This window comes from Eriocheir sinensis, chromosome 17 (assembly GCF_024679095.1).
Source record: "Eriocheir sinensis breed Jianghai 21 chromosome 17, ASM2467909v1, whole genome shotgun sequence".
NCBI classification, from domain to species: Eukaryota; Metazoa; Arthropoda; class Malacostraca; order Decapoda; family Varunidae; genus Eriocheir; species Eriocheir sinensis.
Window position 1 is genome coordinate 20,076,591 of NC_066525.1, and position 23,435 is coordinate 20,100,025.

Below are 23,435 nucleotides of genomic sequence, written 5' to 3' on the forward strand. Positions count from 1 at the left end.
CTCAAACTATATTTAGCATTAGTTAGACCTCATCTTGACTATGCGGTTCAGTTCTGGTCACCTTACTATAGAATGGATATCAAAATGTTAGAATCGGTGCAGAGGAGAATGACTAAGATGATTCAGGGGTTGAGAAACTTGCCATACGAGGGAAGACTCAAACAGTTAAACTTGCATTCTCTAGAAAGGCGAAGGGTGCGTGGAGACATGATCGAGGTTTATAAATGGATGAAGGACCTTAATAAGGGAGACATTCATAAGGTTTTGTTGGTAAGAGAACCGGGTAGGACACGAAGTAACGGGTTTAAACTGGATAAATTCAGATTCAACAGGGACATAGGCAAAAATTGGTTTACTAACAGGGTGGTGGATGAGTGGAATAGGCTTAGCAGTCATGTGGCGAGTGCCAATACAATTGTCGCATTCAAAAATAGACTAGATAAATTCATGGACAGCGATATTAGGTGGGGTTAGATACACGGGAGCTTAGGTTCAAAGGAGCTGCCTCGTACAGGCCTACCGGCCTCTTGTAGACTCCTGCGTTCTTATGTTCTTATGTTCTTACATAAGCGAGTATTAGTACATCGTTGCCAAACCCTGAGCTGCACATATGAAAGGGATGCTAACTCAAAATAAAATGTTGGAATTTGGTATAATTTTGATGTTAAAAGCATATTGACATATTGGAAATATGTATAAAATAAAAATAAAGTATTTTTGGGTATTGTTGGCGATGCATAGACCGACATCACATGGAATAATAAAATTAAAGACGTAGCCCCTCAAACATGTAAACAAACATTCCCGCGAGCTTCAAGCTATCAGTCAGCCATGGACGCCAACAGCCAGCCACGACCTCAAGATCGAGCCCCTCAGCAGCCAGCGAGGTAACCGTGGTAACACTGCAGTACAGAATGCATTACTGGCAACCTAGCCCAGCGCGGGTAGAACAGATGAGGCTGCAGGGACCACTTTGCCATAGTAGAGACATTAATTACAACAGGAATGTCGGTGTGTGTGTGTGTGTGTGTGTGTGTGTGTGTGTGTGTGTGTGTGTGTGTGTGTGTGTGTGCACAAAAACTTACCTATTATAGGCGGACTGTGGGCCCGGCTGAGGTCGTACATAGGGTGTCAGGAGCCACTTCTTGGAGGGGTAGGCACTGTCTCCCAATAAGTGGCATCCTGCAGGGACCATACCCCTCTCGAACCCTGTGTACAGAGCACTCTCACGCAAGATACGTGCGTCATGGACAGACCCGGGCCAGTTTGCTGTTTGGTGTAAAATTATCCCGTGTGTGTCACATACGATTTATACATTTATAGAGTGGTGCCCTTTCCTGTTTACATACTCTGCCTCAAATTCCCTGGGTGCAACAGTCCTTACATGTGTTCCGTCTACTGCCCTTACCACACCAGGGAATCTCGCAATTTCCTCAAACTCACGCCGCTTCACCTGAGTTTCTTGCACAGTGAGGGGGAACTTGATGAAGCGTCTCACTATATGAGGCTGTGCAAGGGCGTACACAGTCTCCCTGGTGACCCTGCTGACGGTCTGTTGTGAAGGCCCCAAGTCGTCGCTGCTACACTGCTGCATTTTGCCCGTAGCAAGATACCTCAGTGTTATGAGGACCTTCATCTCAGGGGAGAGGGCTTGGTTCCTGTTTGTTGGAGCAGTCAAGGCCTCACGCACCAAATCGGTCACGAAGAGTATCCCTGCACCGTCCAGGCGAGTAGATATTGTTGTGCTGGAAGCTTCCCCCGGCGTCCATAGGCCTCTAGAAGGCTCCAAGAGAAGCGAGCAGGAGGGCGGGGAGCAAAGCCTCGTCCGGGCCCCGCGGAGCGCGGCCAGGCGCCAGGCGGGAAGTGTTGCCAACTCGCACATACTTTAGCTACATGTTCTTGTATGATCTAAAATATACTGTAACATTCTAGACTGTACTGTTCTGGATATATATAGGAGAAGAGGGCGAGAGAGTCCCAGTCCCAGTCATAGTAAGCTAGTGGTAAGTGAAGAGTCAAAGTGAAGTGTACTACTAAGGAAGAATATTAAACTACAGAAGCTGTGCAAAGTGTTTACATATCTCCCACCCACGGAGTCTCCTGACGGCGACACGGAATCCAAGTAACACGTCCGGCATAACATTGGCGTCAGGAGTGTAGCCATTTGTTTTTTTTTCGCCATGGAGACTCGTTCCCAAGCTGCCCAGAGGGACGACGTGTTAACTGAACTCTTGGAAGCTTTGAGACTACAGGGGGAGATACAAGAAAGAGCACACCGAGAACTCAAAGAACAACAAGAAAGAGCACAGCAACAACAAGAAAGAGCACAGCAACAACAAGAAAGAACACTACAAGAACTCAAAGAACAACAAGAAAGAGCACAGCAACAACAAGAAGGAACACTCCAAGAACTCAAAGAACAGCTAGAAGATCGCTTCACGGGATTACAGCAACAGCTACAAGCAGTACAAGATGGAAGTGAGTCAGTGCGAAGAGAAATGACTGATGTGACCACGAAGTTAGGACAACGCCTGATAGAAGTGGAGAAAGAACACACAAATCTTCAACAAGAGATGAAGGTGGTACGGGAGACGACACACAAAGAAATATTAGAAGTGCAGGGAAAGGTGAACCGTACTGAACAGGCAGTTTGTGACATAAGTGACAGAGTGAAGGCCCTTGAAGACTGCTTGGCTGGAAACGGACAGCCAGTGCCTGCAGGGGCTAGTTGTACCCAAGATGCTTCTCCTACGCAAGTCCGGGGTAGTTTGAGCCCTGTTTCGCCTGAGTTTATCCCCGCAAGAAGTTCCGCCAGCCCCATGGGTCTGCTGGGGTCGCCTGTTAGAAAGAAGCCTCAGGAGTTTGATGGCAAGGTCTCCTGGGAGGCTTACCGCGCTCAGTTTGAGCTGTTGGCAGCTCGGAACGGATGGGATGACCAAGAGTGCGCGGTACAGCTGGCCACTAGCCTGAAAGGGGCGGCGCTGGAGGTCCTTGCTCAGCTCGACAATGCGACAAAGGGCAGCTACAGCGGGCTGGTACAGGCGCTGGAGCAACGATATGGGACCAAGCACCAGAGCGAGCTCTTCAGGGTTAGGTTCAGAACCCGCAACAGGAGGCGCGGCGAGTCTCTTCAGGAACTCGCTCAGGACCTTGAGAGCATGGCGCACAAGGCATACCCAGGTGCCACCCCTGACCTGCTGACGGTTTTGCTGCGTGATCAATTCATCGATGCCCTGGACAGCCCTCAGCTGAAGATACAAGTGAACCAAGCTAAGCCAACATCAATGCAGGAAGCTCTGGCACGTGCCATGGAGTTTGAGTCCTTTGTTAGGTCTAGCTTGTCAAGCTTCAGGGACGACTCGACTTCTGGCTTTAGGGCACGAAAGGGCGCTGTCACCGACACAGACAGGTTCCAAGGAACGTGCTGGTACTGCGAGAAGGTTGGGCACAAGGAGAACGAATGCTATAAGAGGAAGAAGGAATATGAAGGTGGCGCTAAGAAGAAGCCCAGAGAAGGACCCAAGTGCTGGACCTGTGGAGAAAAGGGGCACTGGAAGAATGAGTGTCGGAAAAATGTGCCCCCAACGAGGGACCACCACTCGGGAAACTAAGAAGGACTGGTTCACGGGGGCAACGACCAGTCTGTCCTGTACATGCCCCGAAGATATCAACGTGCAGGAGAACCACCATAACGAGCTGCCAAGTGGAGGGCAAGGTTGACGGAGTGTTGTGGCCTGTGGTCGTCGACACAGGCTCGGAACGCACATTGGTGCGGCCTGACGTGGTGAGTCATCGTCGGCTTCCTAAGACGTCGCATCGACTGTGCGGAGTCACTGGACACTATGCAGAGCTCAGAGGCCCAGTGGACGTGGAGTTTGAACTCGGAGGAAAGGAAGAGTTTCTCTCTGTGTACGTGGCTGACATGGATGACCCCTGCATCCTAGGTATGGATTATCTTGTCTCCCACAGGTGCGAGCTGGACTTCCGAGCTAAGCAGCTGACTGTAGGAGGAAGGAGGGTGCCACTGACGACTGTGAACAAGGAAGACCTGCCAGTGACGGTCAAGCGCACCACCATTATTCCTCCGAGGTCGGAGATGCTGTTACCCTGTCAAATTACGGGTGCCCCCCCGGCTAGCCTGTGTGTGGTAGAGAGTGGAAGTCGATGCCCGGTAGAAAACGGGGTGATTGTTGGCAGTACTTTGGTAGACCCTGCTGCAGCGGAAGTGCCTGTCGTCGTGGCCAATGTCTCCTTCAGTCCAAAGAAAATGGAACAAGGGACCATGGTGGGGTTGTGCCAAGAGATCGACCAGGAACCAAGAACTTGTGTCTGCAGGAGAACCCTGACGAAGCCCCAGGAGGAGCTGCCCGACTACCTGCACGACCTGTTTAGCAGGAGCTCCAAGTGTCTAGAGGAGCCCCAAGTGGAACAGCTCAGGGAGCTTCTCGTGAGGAATGCAGATGTGTTTTCCACAGGAGACCTGGACTTGGGGTGTACGGACCTGGTAGAGCACCACATCGACACAGGTAGCCACCGCCCAGTGAAGCAAGCTCCTCGAAGGATGGCACCAGCCCGTCGCAAGGAGATGGATGAGGTAATGGACGATCTCCGGCAACAGGGGTTAATTGAGCGGTCCAGGAGCCCGTGGGCGTCTGCTGTAGTGCTCGTCAGGAAAAAGGACGGTTCCCTCAGGTGCTGCGTGGACTACCGAGCCCTCAACGATCTCACCATCAAGGATTCATACCCACTCCCACGGATCGACGACACGCTCGATGCTTTGGTGGGCTCCAAGTGGTTTTCAACACTGGATATGAAGTCTGGGTATCACCAAGTCAGAATGGCGGAGCAGGACAAAGAGAAAACAGCCTTCTCCTACGGTCAAGGCCTGTGGCAGTTTAAGGTCATGCCCTTTGGCCTGTGCAACGCGCCGGCCACGTTCGAGCGGCTGATGGAGAGGGTGCTGGAGGGACTTCACTGGAAGACGGCACTCATCTACCTCGACGACGTGATTGTCTTTGGCCAGACCTTCGAGCAGGAGATGGAAAGGCTATCAGAGGGTTTCGCCCGGTTTAGAGCTGCACACCTTAAGCTCAGCCCGAAGAAATGCTGCCTCTTCCAAAAGGAGGTCCAATACTTGGGACACATCGTGAGCGAGGCTGGAGTACGCACTGATCCTGAAAAGGTGGCTGCGGTAAGGGACTGGCCAACACCCACCAACGTGAAGGAGCTGCGGAGCTTCCTCGGGTTGTGCTCATACTACCGCAGGTTTGTGAAAGGCTTCGCTACGATTGCTGCACCACTGCACCTCCTGACGAAGAAGGGGCGCAAGTTTGAGTGGACAGCGGAAACTCAGGTTGCCTTTGAGAAGCTCAAGGAGGCCCTCATCAGCTCGCCCGTACTCACCTACCCAGACCCCTCTAAGCCTTTTATACTGGATTGTGATGCCAGTGATGAGGGGATTGGTGGAGTGCTGTCCCAGGCATGTGCCGACATGGAACGGGTTGTGGCCTACTTCAGCAAGAAGCTCACCCCAGCCGAGAAAAACTATTGCGTGACCCGGAAAGAACTCCTGGCAGTAGTCAAGACCCTTGACTTTTTCCATGCTTACCTGTACGGTGCAACTTTCACCATCCGCACGGATCACGCTGCATTGCGGTGGTTGAAGTCACTGAAAAACCCTGAGGGCCAGCTTGCTAGCTGGATAGGTAAACTAGAGCAGCATCACTACACTATTGTGCACCGATCTGGGCTAACACACAGTAACGCGGACAGCTTGAGCCGGCGCCCCTGCCTACCTGAGTGTCAACATTGCCTCCAGAGGGAAAGCGTCCAGAATATGTGCCGCCGCACTACAGTGGAACAGACAGCGGAGGTGCCATGGGAAGACTTGGGAAAACTGCAGCGGGAGGACCGAGATCTGAGACCAATTATGGAGTGGCTGAGTCAGTCGTCAACGCGACCTGGGTGGGAAGTCATCTCGAGAGAAAGCCCTACCACCAAGAATTACTGGACTCAGTGGGACACTCTTCGGATGGACGACGGGGTGTTGCAGCGACGCTGGGTCTCTCATGATGGTCTTGACCACTACTGGTCCACGGTGCTACCTGTGAAGTCCCGGGAAGGCGTCTTGAAAGAAATGTACGACAGCATCACCAGCGGACACCTAGGGGTAAAGAAGACACTGAGTCGCCTGCGCCAAAGGTTCTATTGGGTTGGCATGAGGAAGGACGTGGAAGAATGGTGTCACGCGTGTGAGGTGTGCTGTGCAAAGAAAGGCCCCAAGAAGCGTCACCGTGCCCCATTGCAACTATACCAGGTTGGAGTCCCCATGGAACGGGTGGCAGTGGATATAGCGGGACCCTTGCCTCTGACGACGAACGGAAATAGGTACATCTGCGTCACAATGGATTACTTCACCAAGTGGCCGGAAGCCTACGCCATCCCTGACCAGGAAGCCACTACCATCGCCAAGGTTTTGGTGGAGGAGTTCTTCTGTCGCTTCGGTGTGCCTAACGAGCTCCATTCCGACCAGGGAAGGAATTTTGAGTCCACAGTCCTTGCTGAGTGCTGCAAGCTTCTGGGTATCAAGAAGACCCGGACCACCCCTCTGCACCCACAGTCAGATGGAATGGTGGAGAGGTTTAATTGGACGTTGGGCCAGGAGTTGGCCAAGCAGTGCAACAATGATCAGTCTTCATGGGATCAGAAGCTGCCTGCGCTTCTCATGGCCTACAGGTCTGCCGCCCACGAAACTACGGGGTATTCACCGGCAAAGCTGATGTTTGGACGTGAGCTGCGATTGCCGGTGGACCTACTGACAGGAAGGCCTCCTGGGGAAAGCCTTCCAAGGGATGCCTCCAGTTTTGCCCGTCAACTAGAGGAACGGCTGGAAGAGGTGCACCATCAAGTCCGTGGTGCCTTGAAGTTCTCCGGGGAGGCTATGAAGCGCGGTTACAATATGAGGGCAAGCCACGTTGACTTCAAGGAAGGAAACCAAGTCTGGCTTTACAACCCGCAGAGGAAGAAAGGACAGTCTCCGAAGTTACAGAGCCCCTGGGAAGGCCCTTACACTGTGCTAGAACGCCTCTCCGACGTGACTTACCGAATCCGAAGAACGGAAAGGACCAAGCCGAAAGTTGTCCACGTCAACCGCCTATGGAGGTACCACGGTCCGGGAAACTACACGTGGAACAACTACAGACACCCAGCAGCCGACGAAAACGAAAGGGACGTCCAGGACCGAGAGGAGGTCGACGACGACATAGGCCTTCTGGACCTTTCAGCCGAGGGAGATAACCTCCCGGCTTCGGCAGATGTTCCAGGGACACCCCAAGAAGCGGACGACGACGAGGCGCACCAGGAGACAGACGCGCAGGAGGCACCGAGCAGAAGACAGTGACAACGCAGGCGTCCACAGCGATACGACGATTATTATGTTTTTGATTAATTCTCTTATGTTTGTATATAGTTAAGTGTGTGATCGGGACGATCACAATTAAGAGGGGGGATAGTGTTGTGCTGGAAGCTTCCCCCGGCGTCCATAGGCCTCTAGAAGGCTCCAAGAGAAGCGAGCAGGAGGGCGGGGAGCAAAGCCTCGTCCGGGCCCCGCGGGGCGCGGCCAGGCGCCAGGCGGGAAGTGTTGCCAACTCGCACATACTTTAGCTACATGTTCTTGTATGATCTAAAATATACTGTAACATTCTAGACTGTACTGTTCTGGATATATATAGGAGAAGAGGGCGAGAGAGTCCCAGTCCCAGTCATAGTAAGCTAGTGGTAAGTGAAGAGTCAAAGTGAAGTGTACTACTAAGGAAGAATATTAAACTACAGAAGCTGTGCAAAGTGTTTACATATCTCCCACCCACGGAGTCTCCTGACGGCGACACGGAATCCAAGTAACACGTCCGGCATAACAATATAAAAATGGCATAGCTCATCATTTTTGGGGGGGGGGGGCGGAAAGTGATGAGCAGTGGCGGGCTATGGTGAGGGAGAGAGGGATGAGCTATGGCACGCCATAGCTGATTATTTTGGGGGATCAGCAGTGGACTGTCCCGCTCCGCTCCTTGTCTCGCTGGCTGTCTTGCTATCCCTCCGCTCGGCGGTGTACGCCATAGTGGGAGAGAGGGATGAGCTATGGCACGCCATAGCTGATTATTTTGGGGGATCAGCAGTGGCATGCCATGGCGAGGACTGTCCCGCTCCGCTCCCCGTCTCGCTGGCTGTCTTGCTATCCCTCCGTTCGGTGGTGTAACGGTACGCCATAGCTGATCACCTGCCTGTCTCGCTCCGCCCCGCTCAAAATGATCAGCAGTGGCATGCCATGGCGAGGACTGTCCCGCTCCGCTCCCCGTCTCGCTGGCTGTCTTGCTATCCCTCCGCTCGGTGGTGTGACGGTACGCCATAGCTGATCACCTGCCTGTCTCGCTCCGCCCCCGCTCCCTCCATCCGCTCGGGTTGTGTGACGGGCATGCCATAGCTCATCATTTTAGGGATGAAAAAGATCGGCTTTGGCTTGCCGTGTAGATGCGGTTGGTGGGGGCGACGAGTCTGGGAGCGGCGAGGCATGGGTGGCGCCACGCCTCGTTCTGTCACCTGCATCTAGACTCAGAGGGAGCGTGTAGGGTGGAGTGACGCCATGCTGAGACGCTATACTTAACAATTACACCTTTGTTACCTGATAGCTTTGCATACACACACACACACACACACACACACACACACATGGTAAATAAGAGTTTGAGATTAATCAAGTACACAAAGTTATGTTGAATACATTAAAACTCTGTCTTTGAGAAAGAAAATAAAGTAACTGGTTCTCCGAGACAGCAGGAAGCGAAGTCGTTAAGTCAACCGTCACTCTACCAGTGTCATTCTTGAGGTCCTTCATGGTGTCGTCCGGCGTCACAAAGATCTCCGTATCAGTGAAGTGCAGTTGCTTGTATGGGGTGTCCTGTCTCTTGTCTTCTGAATCACACGGCGTGGATGACGTTTCCGGGTAATGGTGGGGATGTTTTCGCTTGAAATCTTCATCGCGGGGAGGGATGGGGTGGCGGGTTTGGGTTAGATTGGAATGTGGTTTGGCCTTATCCAAGGTGAAGAGAGAGGTGGAAAGGAGAGAGAGAGAGAGAGAAAGAGAGGATGAAAGGAGAGAGGGAGAAAGAGAGGAGAGAGAGAGAGAGAGAGAGAGAGAGAGAGAGAGAGAGAGAGAGAGAGAGAGAGAGAGAGAGAGGAGGAAAGGAGGAAGAGAAGAGAAAGGAGAAAGGAGAAAGAGAGGAAGAGAAGAAGAGAGAGAGAAGAGAGGAGAGAAGAGAGAGGATAAAAGGAGAGAGAGAAAGAGAAAGAGAGAGAGAGAGAGAGAGGAGAAGAGAGAGGAGAAAAGGAGAGGAAGAGAGAGGAGAAAAAGAAAGGAAGAGAAGAAAAGGAGAGAGAGAAAGAGAAGAGAAAAGGAGAGGAAGAGCGAGGAGAAAAGGAAAGGAAAAGCGAGGAGAAAAGGAAAGGAAGAGAAGAAAAGGAGAGAGAGAGAGAGAGAGAGAGAGAGAGAGAGAGAGAGAGAGAGAGAGAAGACGAAGATGAAAAAGGTCAAAGAGAAAGGAAGAAAGAGATATTCTACAATATATATGAATGACGGAGAGTTGACTTATGGTAGCACGCGCAAACATTATCACAGTTGGAAATATACTATGGAAGATGGCGATGATGGGAAAGTCGTTACGTAAAATTCGTTACACATGACACACCTGCTTCCGCCCTTCACTCCCCCCCCCCTCCCCCACCCTCCTCTAGCAGATGTGATAGCTATCTCCCACTCTCCCGCATTAGGCGAACAAAGCTGAGCCCTGGTGGGGAATGGCTTAACTTCACGGTGTTGACTCGTCTCTGTTGCGGGATGATGGTATGTTTCTCGTGAGAATGAGAAGCAATGCTTTGTGTAAACAGTGTGGGAGACGAAAGTCGTTTAGTGGATCGTGTCGGTCGTGTGTCGAAAGTGACCGCCGTGGAAATGACACATTGTTTAAATATTGTGGGAGACGTTTCACATCTCTCCTTCCGTCCATGAGTGTTCTTCACCACGAGCTAACAATGCAGAAAAACTCTGTGAAAGCTGTGGAATGGTATTCGGCGTCAAGATAAAAAAAATTAAACTACCACCGCGATAGTCTTTATATAAGGAATAGTTAAAATGAATGGGATTTTATGATTTTTATTGATATCTAGTGAGAAACTAACATGCCAAAATCTTATATTACCTTAGTGCAGGTCGATTATTTTTCGTTTGTCTTAAATCTGAACTTAATCCAGTCTGAATAGTTAAACCATTACATGGACACAATAAATTTTGAATTACACTCTAAAAATACATCTTAATTCTGGATGAGAGGGATTGAGACAAGTTATAGTACACACATAGGGCATACATGATAATAATAATAATAATAATAATAATAATAATAATAATAATAATAATAATAATAATAATAATAATAATAACACTGTTAAAATACATCTTAATTCTGGATGAGAGGGATAATTCAGACAAGTTATAGTACACACGCATGGCATACATGATAATATTATTATTAATAATAATAATAATAATAATAATAATAATAATAATAATAATAATAACAATAATAATAATAATATTGCAACGTTCTGTGGATCATATGCACGTTTCTACTACCTAGTTACCACGTCCTCATCACCTTTTAAGAACCCTTTTACTGCATCCCATTACGCCAATGCTACGTATTGGTACCTTTAATGTGCATATTCCCACAACCTTTCTGATAAGCGGGTTGCTTCGTGGTGCAGTGGTTAGCACACTCGGCTCACAACCGAGAGAGCTCGGGTTCGATTCCCGGGCGGAGTGGAAAAATTTTGCTGAGATTAAACCTTCCCATACTCATATCCTTGAGCATGCGAAGACAATGAAGTGTGAAAAAAAAACTTGCTTCTTTTCCTCGTAAAGGAAGAAATGCAATCACAAAGGAGTAGGTCAAGCTGTACCCATTGCGGTTTTTTTTTTTTTTTTTTGCTACGTTACTGCTACCTTTAGCGTGAATATTGCCACATTCTTCCTACTAAGCATACCATTACCTTTCTGCTACGTTTCTTGCAACGGTTCCTTCTATTACCTGTTACCTGTGTCATACATCATATCTTCGTTAACTGCTCACAGTCACATAACCATAAATATTACTTTTCGTTAATGCATATAGACGACGCTGAAAATCAATGTAGTTACACTTGAAGATGAGATGATCGTAAAAATCTAACTTGTTCTTAGTCAGCAAATGAGCAGAGATAAGACATTCTTAGTTTATTATATTTTATTCATACTTTTCTCCTTTCTCTTTTTTAGGGAGGAAAATCAGTATATGCAATCCAATATAATACATTTATTTAGAACATGTCAAAGTGTTAATTATTGAGAGGGTGATTTTTTTTTCATTTGAAAAAAACAAAAAACTGACAGAATAATATAGTTTGCTAGTTAAGGCACTTGTTCTTTCCAGACATTATGGAAATGATTTTGATGACGGTAAAATCTTCAACTCCATATAAGCATTGTAACTCTGTTACCTTAACTAATCCCACACATTCATTTGCTTACGGGAGGATATAATAAGAAAGAAAAGATAGTTATACTTTGAGCTTTCAGAAAAATAGGTAATTTAATCTACAACTTTAACTATATTTTTTTCCTAGGCACTAAAAAAATAAAAATAACTCTCATAACATGACACACAATTTTCAAAATGAATCTTAAGTACATTAGGAAGCAGAATATGGACTTTTTGGGGGGGTATAGAAAAATTATTTTTACTGTGATTAAACCTTCCATGAGCATGCGAAGACAATGAAGTGTGAAAAAACATCAAAATTATAAAAAATACACTCATCACATTTTTTTTCTACCCAAATGTTCGATCCCACCCACACTATGAATCGCGAAAAAAAAAATTAAACTAGGTCTTGCTTTTTTTTTGTAAAGGAAGAAATACAATCACAAAGGAGTAGGTCAAGCTGTCAACAACACCAACAAAAACGACAAAAAAATAGATATACTTTCCCCTGAAATAAAAATGATCTTACCGAGCAAATATATTCTAATATTTGACCTAATACATTAAGGACGAGGTCAACAATACCAAGGGACTATAGTGGGTCCTATTAGAGAGTAGTGTGGAATGGAACCAAACCACAGTAAACCACAGGATTAGGTCAACAATATAAGTGAATCTCCAAGATCCTATTAGAAAGTAGTATGTAATGGAACCCAAACACCAGGAAACCATGGAGCCTTTTCTTAATGTGGTCAACACATGAAGACGAACACTCAGATATGGAGGAAAATTAGAGAACCATATTTTTTTATCAATTAATGTGACATTATACACCAGTAATGTTAATTTTTATAACCAGAGACCAATGAGGACTAAAATATTTCTGTATTTCCAGTCATAACTATGCCAGAGCACTTTTTTCCTCATTGAACCTAGAGAAAGGACGCGGGATAACCATGTGCCTGAACCGGGCCTTCAGAGAAAACTGCCGGTTATCAAAACGTATTGGAGGAAACCAATTAGTTACTGTATGGAAGGGTATTAGTGACATGTAATCATGTATAACTAAGGTGGGCAGAACTCACTCTCTTATGTGCTTAGCGTATTATGAATCTTTTCACCTGTTGATGATCATTACCAAAAGGGAATACACACTAAATAAATAGAAGATAAGTGAATGTAAGACAAGTACCAAATTAAGCATGTTAGGAACCAGACATGCTCTACAGTATTCCGGACATACAGGCTGACAATCAATGATCTAGCATTGTTGAAACCGACAGCTTAATAGGGAATATATTACTGGATTACAGGTTTACCTTATCCTAATCTTAGCGTATCCTATGCATCATCAAATATTGTATGCAGAGAAAATAAAGGAGTTACCAAATGACTAGCAAATTAAACTGAAAATAAAAGAGTACGACAAGTACATATCAATTTTGGGCACACATAGTATCAAAAGATTAAAAAAAAAGTTCATTGATTAGGATCAGATATGTAAAAGAGAATTGCAACTCAAAAACTAAATACATGGAATTCACAGTATATACAGTAAATTGAGTAAAATTACAGAAAAAAAATAATAAACCAATAAACATTACGTTTCAGTGAATATTGTTCACATAAATTCTTGCTGGAAGACTCTGATTATTGAAAAATAAATCCTCCTACTCGTGAACACTATGATCAGTAGTTCTTAATACCAGTATTTCATGATTTTTAATTCAATTAGGGTGAATATTTCCTCCATTACCACTTTTGCTTTTGGAATTTTATTCTTCCACTTGGATAAGCACACGCTATGATTTATCCCTATGATGTTTCGTTTGGCCATACATAAATAGGCCAAAAAAGATAAAATAGACTACTCTTTTAGGACCACTACCCTCGGCTGAGACAGATTGCTTCACCACATGATGCAATGAGGTTTCAGTACATGTGATGACAAGTTTCATATCTCAGAAAAGAAAAAACTTTGGAAAGCGGTTAGCAAATGAACGAATGCTTAATGACCAGTCTTTAAATCCAGAAACCTTCCAAAGCATTTGCTTGTGCTCACACCATTGCTGTAAAACCCACGAGAAGCAGTGAAGAAAACCTCAGTAATGGAGTGCCAAATGACCTAGAAGTATTATCAGACAATGGGTACAGATTTGTGGGAAGGGAAGATGGTATACGACTTCATGAAAAGCTAATGCTAACATTAGCTCTTAACAATTGTGGTACGCAGTATTTATTTCCTTTATTGTCGCTCCCTATTTTGGGGAGTGTTTTCACATCCATTTGATATTCATTTTGGTTCATTGGAGTGTTTAGAGGTGTCATTGGATGTGCCAATGATTAACAACCTAACAAAATTGACCCCCGCCAATCGACTATACCATGCTGTGCGCATACTGTTCTAGGTTAGACATGTTTACGTTTGGTCAGGTTAGTTACCTTTAATATATTACGCTAAGTATGTACGATACGCTTCTTACTCTGCCTTTGTTGTTACTGACAGCCAAGTAGTCTATGATTGTGAACCGCGGGTTTATATCGAATGTGGCCACGTGGGTTAACACACCAATTTCATGACTATTTTCACGGTTATTATGGTATTTCTTTCTTTCGTTACCGTCTCGGTTCTCGGAATTTTTTGAAGAACAGAAGGACATAACGCAAAAAAAAAAATAAAAAATAATAATAATTACATGAGACCGGTTGGTCGGTACATGGCATCTCCTGTGTGCCTAACTCCAGCTTACCTCATTAGCCATGAATTTATCCAAGTTCTTCTTGAATGTATTTATGATACTGTCACGCACAGCATGACTGCCAAGCCTATTCCACTCATGCACACCTCTTTTGGTAAACCAATGCTTGTCTGTGTCTTTGTTGAATCTGAATTTATCTATCTTAAACCCACTGCTACATGCATTACCCGACTATTTAACAACAAAAAACCCTATTAAAGCCCTTCATCCCTTTATAAATGTCAGTCACGTCTTCTCGTAACCCTCGCTTCTCTAGAGAATGCAGATTTAAATGCTAAAGTCTATCCTCATATGGAAAGTTTTCCGTCCTTTGAATCACTTTTTTTCATCTTACTCTGTACAGGTTCTAATATCTTGATATCCATTCTTAATGGACTGACCAAAACTGAACCACATAATCGAGATGAACTCTAACTAGTGCTAAGTAAAGCTTGAGGATGACTTCAGCGCTTCTATTGGTAATGCACCTTTTTTTCTTCCATTCGATAGTTTTTAAACCCTTTTGAGTGTTTTGAGGCGTCATTTGTTGTGCAAATGAATAATAACCATAATATAACCATGTCAAATAGATAGATAGGCTATGCTAGGTACGCTTTAAGTCCTTTTGAGACATCATGGTCACGCCCATTTCAACATTTCATGTCTATTTTCACACTTTGGTTTTTCTTTCCTTTATTATTATTTCCTGTTTTGTTTTGTATTTTTCTTCCATTTGATAATTTTTAAGCCTTTTTGGGGAGGCGGTGGCTGAGTCGACAGAGTGACGGCACCGCGTTCAGGAGGACGCGAGTTCAATCCCCGCCCGGTGCCACCAAGCTGGGATTTTTCAGCCGCCGCCGAGTGGCTTAAAACTACCCACATGCTGTCCAGAAGACCACCTATCAACCCAGACTCTAGATTCTAGGATTAAAGATGAGCTCCGGGAGGGCAGCATGAGCCAATGCAAGATGGCGCCACTATAAACACTCGCCTGCGCCAGAACGGGCTGAGCCGACCATCAGGCCCCACCGGGAAGAAGCCTTGGGCCGACCATCAGGCCCCACCGGGAAGAAGCCTACCGGCGCAATAGGCCGCGACGTAAAAAAAATTAGAAAAAAAAAAAAATTGAGGTATCACCAGTCTTAACTCCGTTGACGTGGTCATATAACGGCTAGTATTCATTTCCACAACAAATGATGCTTCAAAACACTAAAGAGCTTAAATTATGTCAATGGAAAAAATAGAAAGAAAAAAAAAGAGAACCCGCGATAGATGAAATATTTACCGTTGTTTTCATCTATACACTCCCAATGTTCTTTTTTACGGAAGGTTTGAAGGGTAGTAGAAAATATATAACGCATTATGTAACGTGACGTAACGTAACGCAACATGTAACGCATAGCAACAGAAGAGCAGTTGGTTGAGTAGAAAACGAGATGTCGGCGCGTGAGTAATACAATCTCCCCAATTGTCATGGTCATATTATGGTTATTATTAATTTTTACGACAAACGAGACATCAAAACACTCAAAAGTGTTTAAAAACTATCAAGTGGAAAAAAAATCCAAAAGCAAAAGTGGTAATGGAGGAAATATTCACCCTAATTGAATTAAAAATCGTGAAATACTGGTATTAAGAACTACTGATCATAGTGTTCACGAGTAGGAGGATTTATTTTTCAATAATCAGAGTCTTCCAGCAAGAATTTATGTGAACAATATTCATTGAAACGTAATGTTTATTGGTTTATTATTATTTTTTTCTGTAATTTTACTCAATTTACTGTATATACTGTGAATTCCATGTATTTAGTTTTTGAGTTGCAATTCCCTTTTACATACCTGATCCTAATCAATGAACTTTTTTTTTTATCTTTTGATACTATGTGTAACCAAAATTGATATGTACTTGTCGTACTCTTTTATTTTCAGTTTAATTTACTAGTCATTTGGTAACTCCTTTATTTTCTCTGCATACAATATTTGATGATGCATAGGATACGCTAAGATTAGGATAAGGTAAACCTGTAATCCAGTAATATATTCCCTATTAAGCTGTCGGTTTCAACAATGCTAGATCATTGATTGTCAGCCTGTATGTCCGGAATACTGTAGAGCATGTCTGGTTCCTAACATGCTTAATTTGGTACTTGTCTTACATTCACTTATCTTCTATTTATTTAGTGTGTATTCCCTTTTGGTAATGATCATCAACAGGTGAAAAGATTCATAATACGCTAAGCACATAAGAGAGTGAGTTCTGCCCACCTTAGTTATACATGATTACATGTCACTAATACCCTTCCATACAGTAACTAATTGGTTTCCTCCAATACGTTTTGATAACCGGCAGTTTTCTCTGAAGGCCCGGTTCAGGCACATGGTTATCCCGCGTCCTTTCTCTAGGTTCAATGAGGAAAAAAGTGCTCTGGCATAGTTATGACTGGAAATACAGAAATATTTTAGTCCTCATTGGTCTCTGGTTATAAAAATTAACATTACTGGTGTATAATGTCACATTAATTGATAAAAAAATATGGTTCTCTAATTTTCCTCCATATCTGAGTGTTCGTCTTCATGTGTTGACCACATTAAGAAAAGGCTCCATGGTTTCCTGGTGTTTGGGTTCCATTACATACTACTTTCTAATAGGATCTTGGAGATTCACTTATATTGTTGACCTAATCCTGTGGTTTACTGTGGTTTGGTTCCATTCCACACTACTCTCTAATAGGACCCACTATAGTCCCTTGGTATTGTTGACCTCGTCCTTAATGTATTAGGTCAAATATTAGAATATATTTGCTCGGTAAGATCATTTTTATTTCAGGGGAAAGTATATCTATTTTTTTGTCGTTTTTGTTGTTGTTGACAACTTAACCTACTCCTTTGTGATTGTATTTCTTCCTTTACGAGAAAAAAGCAATACCTAGTTTTTTTTTTCGCGATTCATAGTGTGGGTGGGATCGAACATTTGGGGAGAAAAAAAATGTGATTAGTGCATTTTTTTATAATTTTGATGTTTTTTCACACTTCATTGTCTTCGCATGCTCAAGGATATGAGTATGGCAAGGTTTAATCCCGGCAAAATCATTTTTCTATACCCCCCCAAAAAAGTGCATACTCTGCTTCCTAATGTACTTAAGATTCATTTTGAGAATTGTGTGTCATGTTATGGGAGTTATTTGTATTTTTTTTAGCGCCTAGGAAAAAAATATAGTTAAAGTTGTAGATTAAATTACCTATTTTTCTGAAAGCTCAAAGTATAACTATCTTTTCTTTCTTATTATGTCCTCCCGTAAGCAAATGAATGTGTGGAATTAGTGAAAGTAACAGAGTTACAATGCTTATATGGAGTTGAAGATTTTACCGTCATCAAAATCATTTCCATAATGTCTGGAAAGAACAAGTGCCTTAACTAGCGGCACATTTGGGCAATCCCAAAGGTAAATTCTCGAGTGAGGAGCAGTCTTTGCTTTCCATGCTCTTTCGTCTCACTCAATTATCTCCTGAGGCCATAAGAAATGTCAGACAAAGAAAAAAGCAACTTGTTGGTGGGTCATGGCTTGCTTACTAATCATACCGGAGATCTGCATCGAATACACGGCAATACCGGATTACTTACAGCTGTCGGGGAGAAAAGATCGATAGGGAAACCTGATTGGACAATTGCATCCCCCCACGGATGAATGGCGACATCTGTTAACCCAGGTGAAGATTTGCAGCTGTCGAGAAATAAAACGATCGTAGGTACTGTTTCCGCCACAGTCGCCATGGCACTCAAAACCGTTACTGGAAGGCTCTGCGATGCCGAGTTTGCCAGTCGTAGAAGTGTTTTGGTTTACGCTGTAAATGCCATCGGCTGTGACGCGTTTGGTCTCATCAAGGACTTGCATCAAGTGTACCGTCATGAAAGTGCATATAGCCGCAGGAGGCGACTGTACAACCTTTCGAGAGCGGTGATAAACAGCCGAGACGACCCAGGGACCTTGATCGTGCAAGAACCATTGGGAACGGACAAATCTCCGACTCTTTTCGCCTGTGTGACGCAGTTCGGTTGGGGCGCTAACACATCGCAAGACTGGCACTGCGTGGAAGGCCTGAAAAAAGACACCAAGACCGATCGCCGACATCATTTCAAGACCTGCATGAAAAAGTTAGCCACGCTGGCCATGGGCCATAAGGACGTGGAAAAACTTTTTATCCCCGAAGGAATGGGATGTCGTGGAAAATTGGATGAGGAGTGGCGGGAATACTATCTGCCGGCAATAGAGACACTCGCTACCAGACTGGAACCTTTTGGCATTCAAACTGTTCTTGTTTGTGCAATCGAATAAAAGTACTCTGAACATTGTGTATATATGCCATCCTGTGATAGTTTACGAATCAGTTGCTAGCTAACCATGGCGGGAGATGAACATTACATATATTTGACTAATTTAGGGAGCAGGGATATTTTTCCGGATAATAGGCCCCATCAATTTGTAATTGTGGGTAGGCGGTGGCAGAAGTGATAGCGTACTGGACCCACATTCGCCGCGTGATGGACGACGCAGGTTCGAATCCTCACGCTACCACTCGGATTTTTCGGTCACCGCCGAGTGGTTTAAAACTACCCACATGCTGTCCTGAAGACCACCCATCAACCCGGACTCTAGAGGAAGCCGTCCAAGCGAATCAAGTACGAGTTCCGGGGGGCAGCATGAGCCAATGCAAGATGGCGCCACTATAAAACACTCGCCTGCGCCAGAACGGGCTGGGCCGACCATCAGGCCCCACCTGGAAGAAGCCTTGGGCCGACCATCAGGCCCCACCGGGAAGATGCCTACCGGCGCAATAGGCAACAACGTAAAAAATAAAAAAAAATAAAAAATAAATAAAAAAATAGACTTAACCCTCCTTTACTCCTTGACCCAAATAAGGATTATGAAATAGCCATGGTGAACTGCTTGTATCCTTAAACGTTTTATAGTATACCCAAGCACGATTTTTCAGCCCGCATTGAAATTTATGCGAGTGCACATTTTCAACCCGAACATACTTATTTATTGTATACCTTCATTCCCCAGAGCAACATCTTGGCTGGTGATACCAGGTACATGATTCATGTTATCAATATCGATCTGTCCCTTGCTCTTGCAGAGCATCTCAAGAATCACTATACACATTACTTTAAGGGTGAGGAATTCTTATTTAGCTATAATAAATTGTTACGGAGGACAGATCTAATCGCCCGCAAGGGTATCTGCACGAGTGATGATCACTTTTGTAAACTCAGTCTTAAATTCGGCTCCCGAATGGCACAGTGTCTAGGATTTGCACATGCCGTGGATTATACGTTTTATGATACCGATGCTGTCTATGACAAGGAACTTACACACATACCTGCCCCCTTTCCCCCGCGTCAGGACGGCGGGGTTGACTTCGCCTTGATCTATACTGATTGCGTAACCCCCACAATGTATGGCGGGCAAATGGTAAATCTATTAGAAGCAGTTACCAAAGCAGCTACTGGAGGTAGAGACTTTCGCCAGCTCGTATACAAATCTCTTAATAAGACCTTCATAGATTCGATTTCCATCAGAGTGGTCGATCAAAGGGGTAGAAGTATAACCTACGGGCGAGGAAAAAACATGACCCTTTTATTGCATATTCGCCCCAAATAAGAAATAAATACGACACTTTTCGTGAAGATGGGTTATTCATTCACAGACAGTCATGAAGAGTACTTTCGTTCCTCCGGCACGTCATGATTTCGATGCTCTCTTTTTAGAGAGTCATGCAAGGGGTGGTGGGTTAGAGGATATTAGGATATTTCTCCCGCCTCCCGTTCAGCGAGGTAGAAGGGGAGGTGGAATTTTTTATGTACTGAGCGGTCTGGCTAAAAAAGCCATCCCTTTTCTCATGAGAAATGTCGCCAGAGAAGCCGTGCGTATGGGGAAAGACGTATTAGGTGATGTGTTAGATGGACGGGATATCCGAAACACTCGTTAAAAACCAGAAGTGAGGCGGCTCTGAAAGGCGTTCGACAAAGACTTGCCCGAGGGGGAAGTAGGCGTGTCCGCAAGCGTCAAAGACACGTCCAAGGTGGACGTGTCCGTAAGCGTAAGAAAACAAGCAAAAGAAAGACGAAACGACGGTCACGTAAAACATGTTATAAAAGTGACATATTCAACATGAAAACGTTAGTTTAACGTGGAAGATGGCGGAATACGGACTTGATGTACAGGGCGGTGGGACGACCACCTCTTTGCGTCAGTACTCGGCCGCCGTAACCGAAGGGTTTCCTCGAGTGACGCGTGTGAGACCAGTAGAAAGTTCTATTGCATCTCGAAACAAACTCGATATTCTACCCGTTAATCTTGAGGGTTCTAATAATGAGATAAATGATATTTATATCGAATTTAGGATTCCCGGCGTTCCTGGACAATTTCTGGATCTCAGTACACTCGCGATAGACATGAAGACGCGCGTGTCCAAGGCGGATGGTTCGAAGCTTGGTGATACGGATCATGTGGTTTTTGCTAACGGCTTTAGTAATACACTTTTTAAAAATTGTACTTGCTACTTCATACCTACCACATACAGATGGTAGAATCCAACGCCCTCTTTAATTATCATGCCTTTGTTAAAATGATAACGTCGATCCCCCAAGAAAAGTTAGATTCGATTGGACGTAGTTCCTTCTTTTTCCGTGATGATCAGAGTGAAAGAGCTACAGTGGACACGTATAGTGACGAGTACTTTACAGGAGGCAATAAACAAGAAAAGGAAATGATTGCCAACATAAAAGCACACGGTCTTAGTATGACCGCACCTTTGCTGTTAGATATTGCGAGCCTAGACGCATATTTCCTCGACAGCACAGATGTGAGAATCAGGTTGGAATCAGCAAGCAAGTCGTGGATTCTAAACACATCTCAGAATGGAGATCTCTTTAAATTTGTACTCGAATCAGTAAAACTATGGGTTGATCGCGTCGTGCCGCACGCATCAGCATTATCATCACTCAATATATCACTCGCGTCGAAATCCTTGCAGTATACATACAATTGAACCCTGTATAAAACATATGTCTTAGGAATCAATCAAACGAGTTTACTGGCCGAATTGCCGTTTGCACAAATCATTCCACAGAATCTGATAATGGTTATGGTGGACATGGATAACATGTCTGGTTCTTACAACAAGAACGGAGTTTATTTCACTCACGCGGATCTCAATCACGCTCATATCAGCATTAACGGGTCAACGGCTTATAATATTCGTGCTCAGTTTCCCCATCATGTCTCTCGACTCTTTTATTCGACGCTAGAAGGACTTGGCTTGGAAACGGCTAACAATCTAAAGGTGGCGTCACACTGGACCAAATCTGGCGAGCACGAGCTTTTGCTGGCAGCTTTTGCTGGAGGGATGGCTTGCTCCCGAGCTTTTGCTTCTGCGTTTAGCCATGGCCTTCTAAGTTGGTTTAGCTCGCCGCTTGGACGGGGAGCAGCTCGGCGAGCCGCAAGCAGGCAGTCAAATGAGCTCTTTCGTGTACCGATATGTGAATAATATATATTACCTAGTATATTGAATCCGTATACCCAAGATATTAGGAAACTTATTTACATACTCCCTTTATGTTTGACGGTGTCTGTAATATTTTATAATGTTGAGAAAAGTAGTGTTGGATTTTATTTTGATTTCCAAGACCAAGACCAAGACCGCCCAGGCCAGCTGATATCAACACTCGCCATGGCCACCTCTCCCCGTTGAAAAGTTCACTTGTCCTCCTTCATTGTACACTCTTTGATAGCAAGAGTCAGGGACCATCCCGAGTTATGGGACCACAGCCATCCAGATTTCTGTAAGTCTACGCTGAAGAAAGTTATGATGTTATGATGTTGTACACATCATGGGTCTCCCTCCCTTCTCTTCAGCCATGACCAAACCCAGACTCGTCTTTTCTTCTTCTGAGCTCGTTGAATAACGGCAATTAATGCCGTCACAGCTGCACACTTAGCCGTAATGCGAAGCGTAGGTGTAGTAGGCGCCATGGTTGAGGCTTTGTTTACAATGTTGCTCGCCGCTCGCCCCTCGTCGCTCGTCAGTGTGACGACAACAGTGACTTGCTCGCGAGCAAAAGCTACCAGCAAGAGCTCGTGCTCGCCAGATTTGGGTCCAGTGTGACGCCAGCTTAACTCTCCCAGCTTTTGCTGCTGGTCGAACCTTATGCACTTTTAATTTCGTCCCAGAAGACGTGGAAAATGGGATTCCCCTCGATAAAAATGGAAACATGCGTATCTCCTTAACTTTTAATAAAGGATACAAGGAATCTTGTCATTATATTCTTCGCAGACACGACAGGCATAATTGAAATTGGCGCGCATCGTCAAGTAACGTGTCAGGTTTGCGCGTAAAATAAAATGAACGCACTGGAAATCGAACGAGGCTTAGCAGGAGTACTGGGGGATAAGATTATTTTTTTAGGCTGTTATCCTGAAAGTCGTGTCGGCATGCTACTTGATCAGGCAAAGCAACAGCTAAAACCCGCTGTCTTTATTCTGAACACTCTGAAGGGGGGGAGAAACCATGGGACACTGGATCGCTATATACATTCATTATGAAACTCAAACACTCGGTTACTTTGACAGTTATAACTTAGATCCGAGATTGTATTCCCTGCCATTGTTTCACTTTATACAAGCGCGTCCGTATATGACCGTGTATAGATTAGCATATAGATTACAGGGTGTGCAATCCCTTGTGTGTGGCATGTACACGATGTATTTTTGCTATCTCCTCAGTCATCATCCCCTTAACCCTGTAGCAGTGATGGGCCAAATTTGTGGCTTTACCGTGTACCAGCGATGGGCCAAATTTCTGCCATGATATAAACCTCATATAATAGATGATGCATAAACTGATCACATATGCGTTGATATATATTATGAAATGGTTTGCGTGAGTGATGATTCTTTCGCATTATTTTACTTAGAGGGGCCTTTACCCTAACCTAACTTAACCTAACCTAAGAAACATGACCCCCGCAGCTACCGGGTTAAACGTGTCATGCAGTCCCTCCATGCAACTTTTAAGAAAGGACGACATTTCTATAATGATAAACTTATCACGCGATTGGGATA

General features: G+C 44.9%; 1 pseudogene; it reads left to right on the forward strand.

Moving 5' to 3' along the window:
• Positions 1 to 20,378: 20,378 nt before the first annotated feature.
• LOC127000106 (uncharacterized) lies at positions 20,379 to 22,998 on the forward strand (annotated as a pseudogene).
• The last annotated feature ends 437 nt before the right edge of the window (positions 22,999 to 23,435 follow it).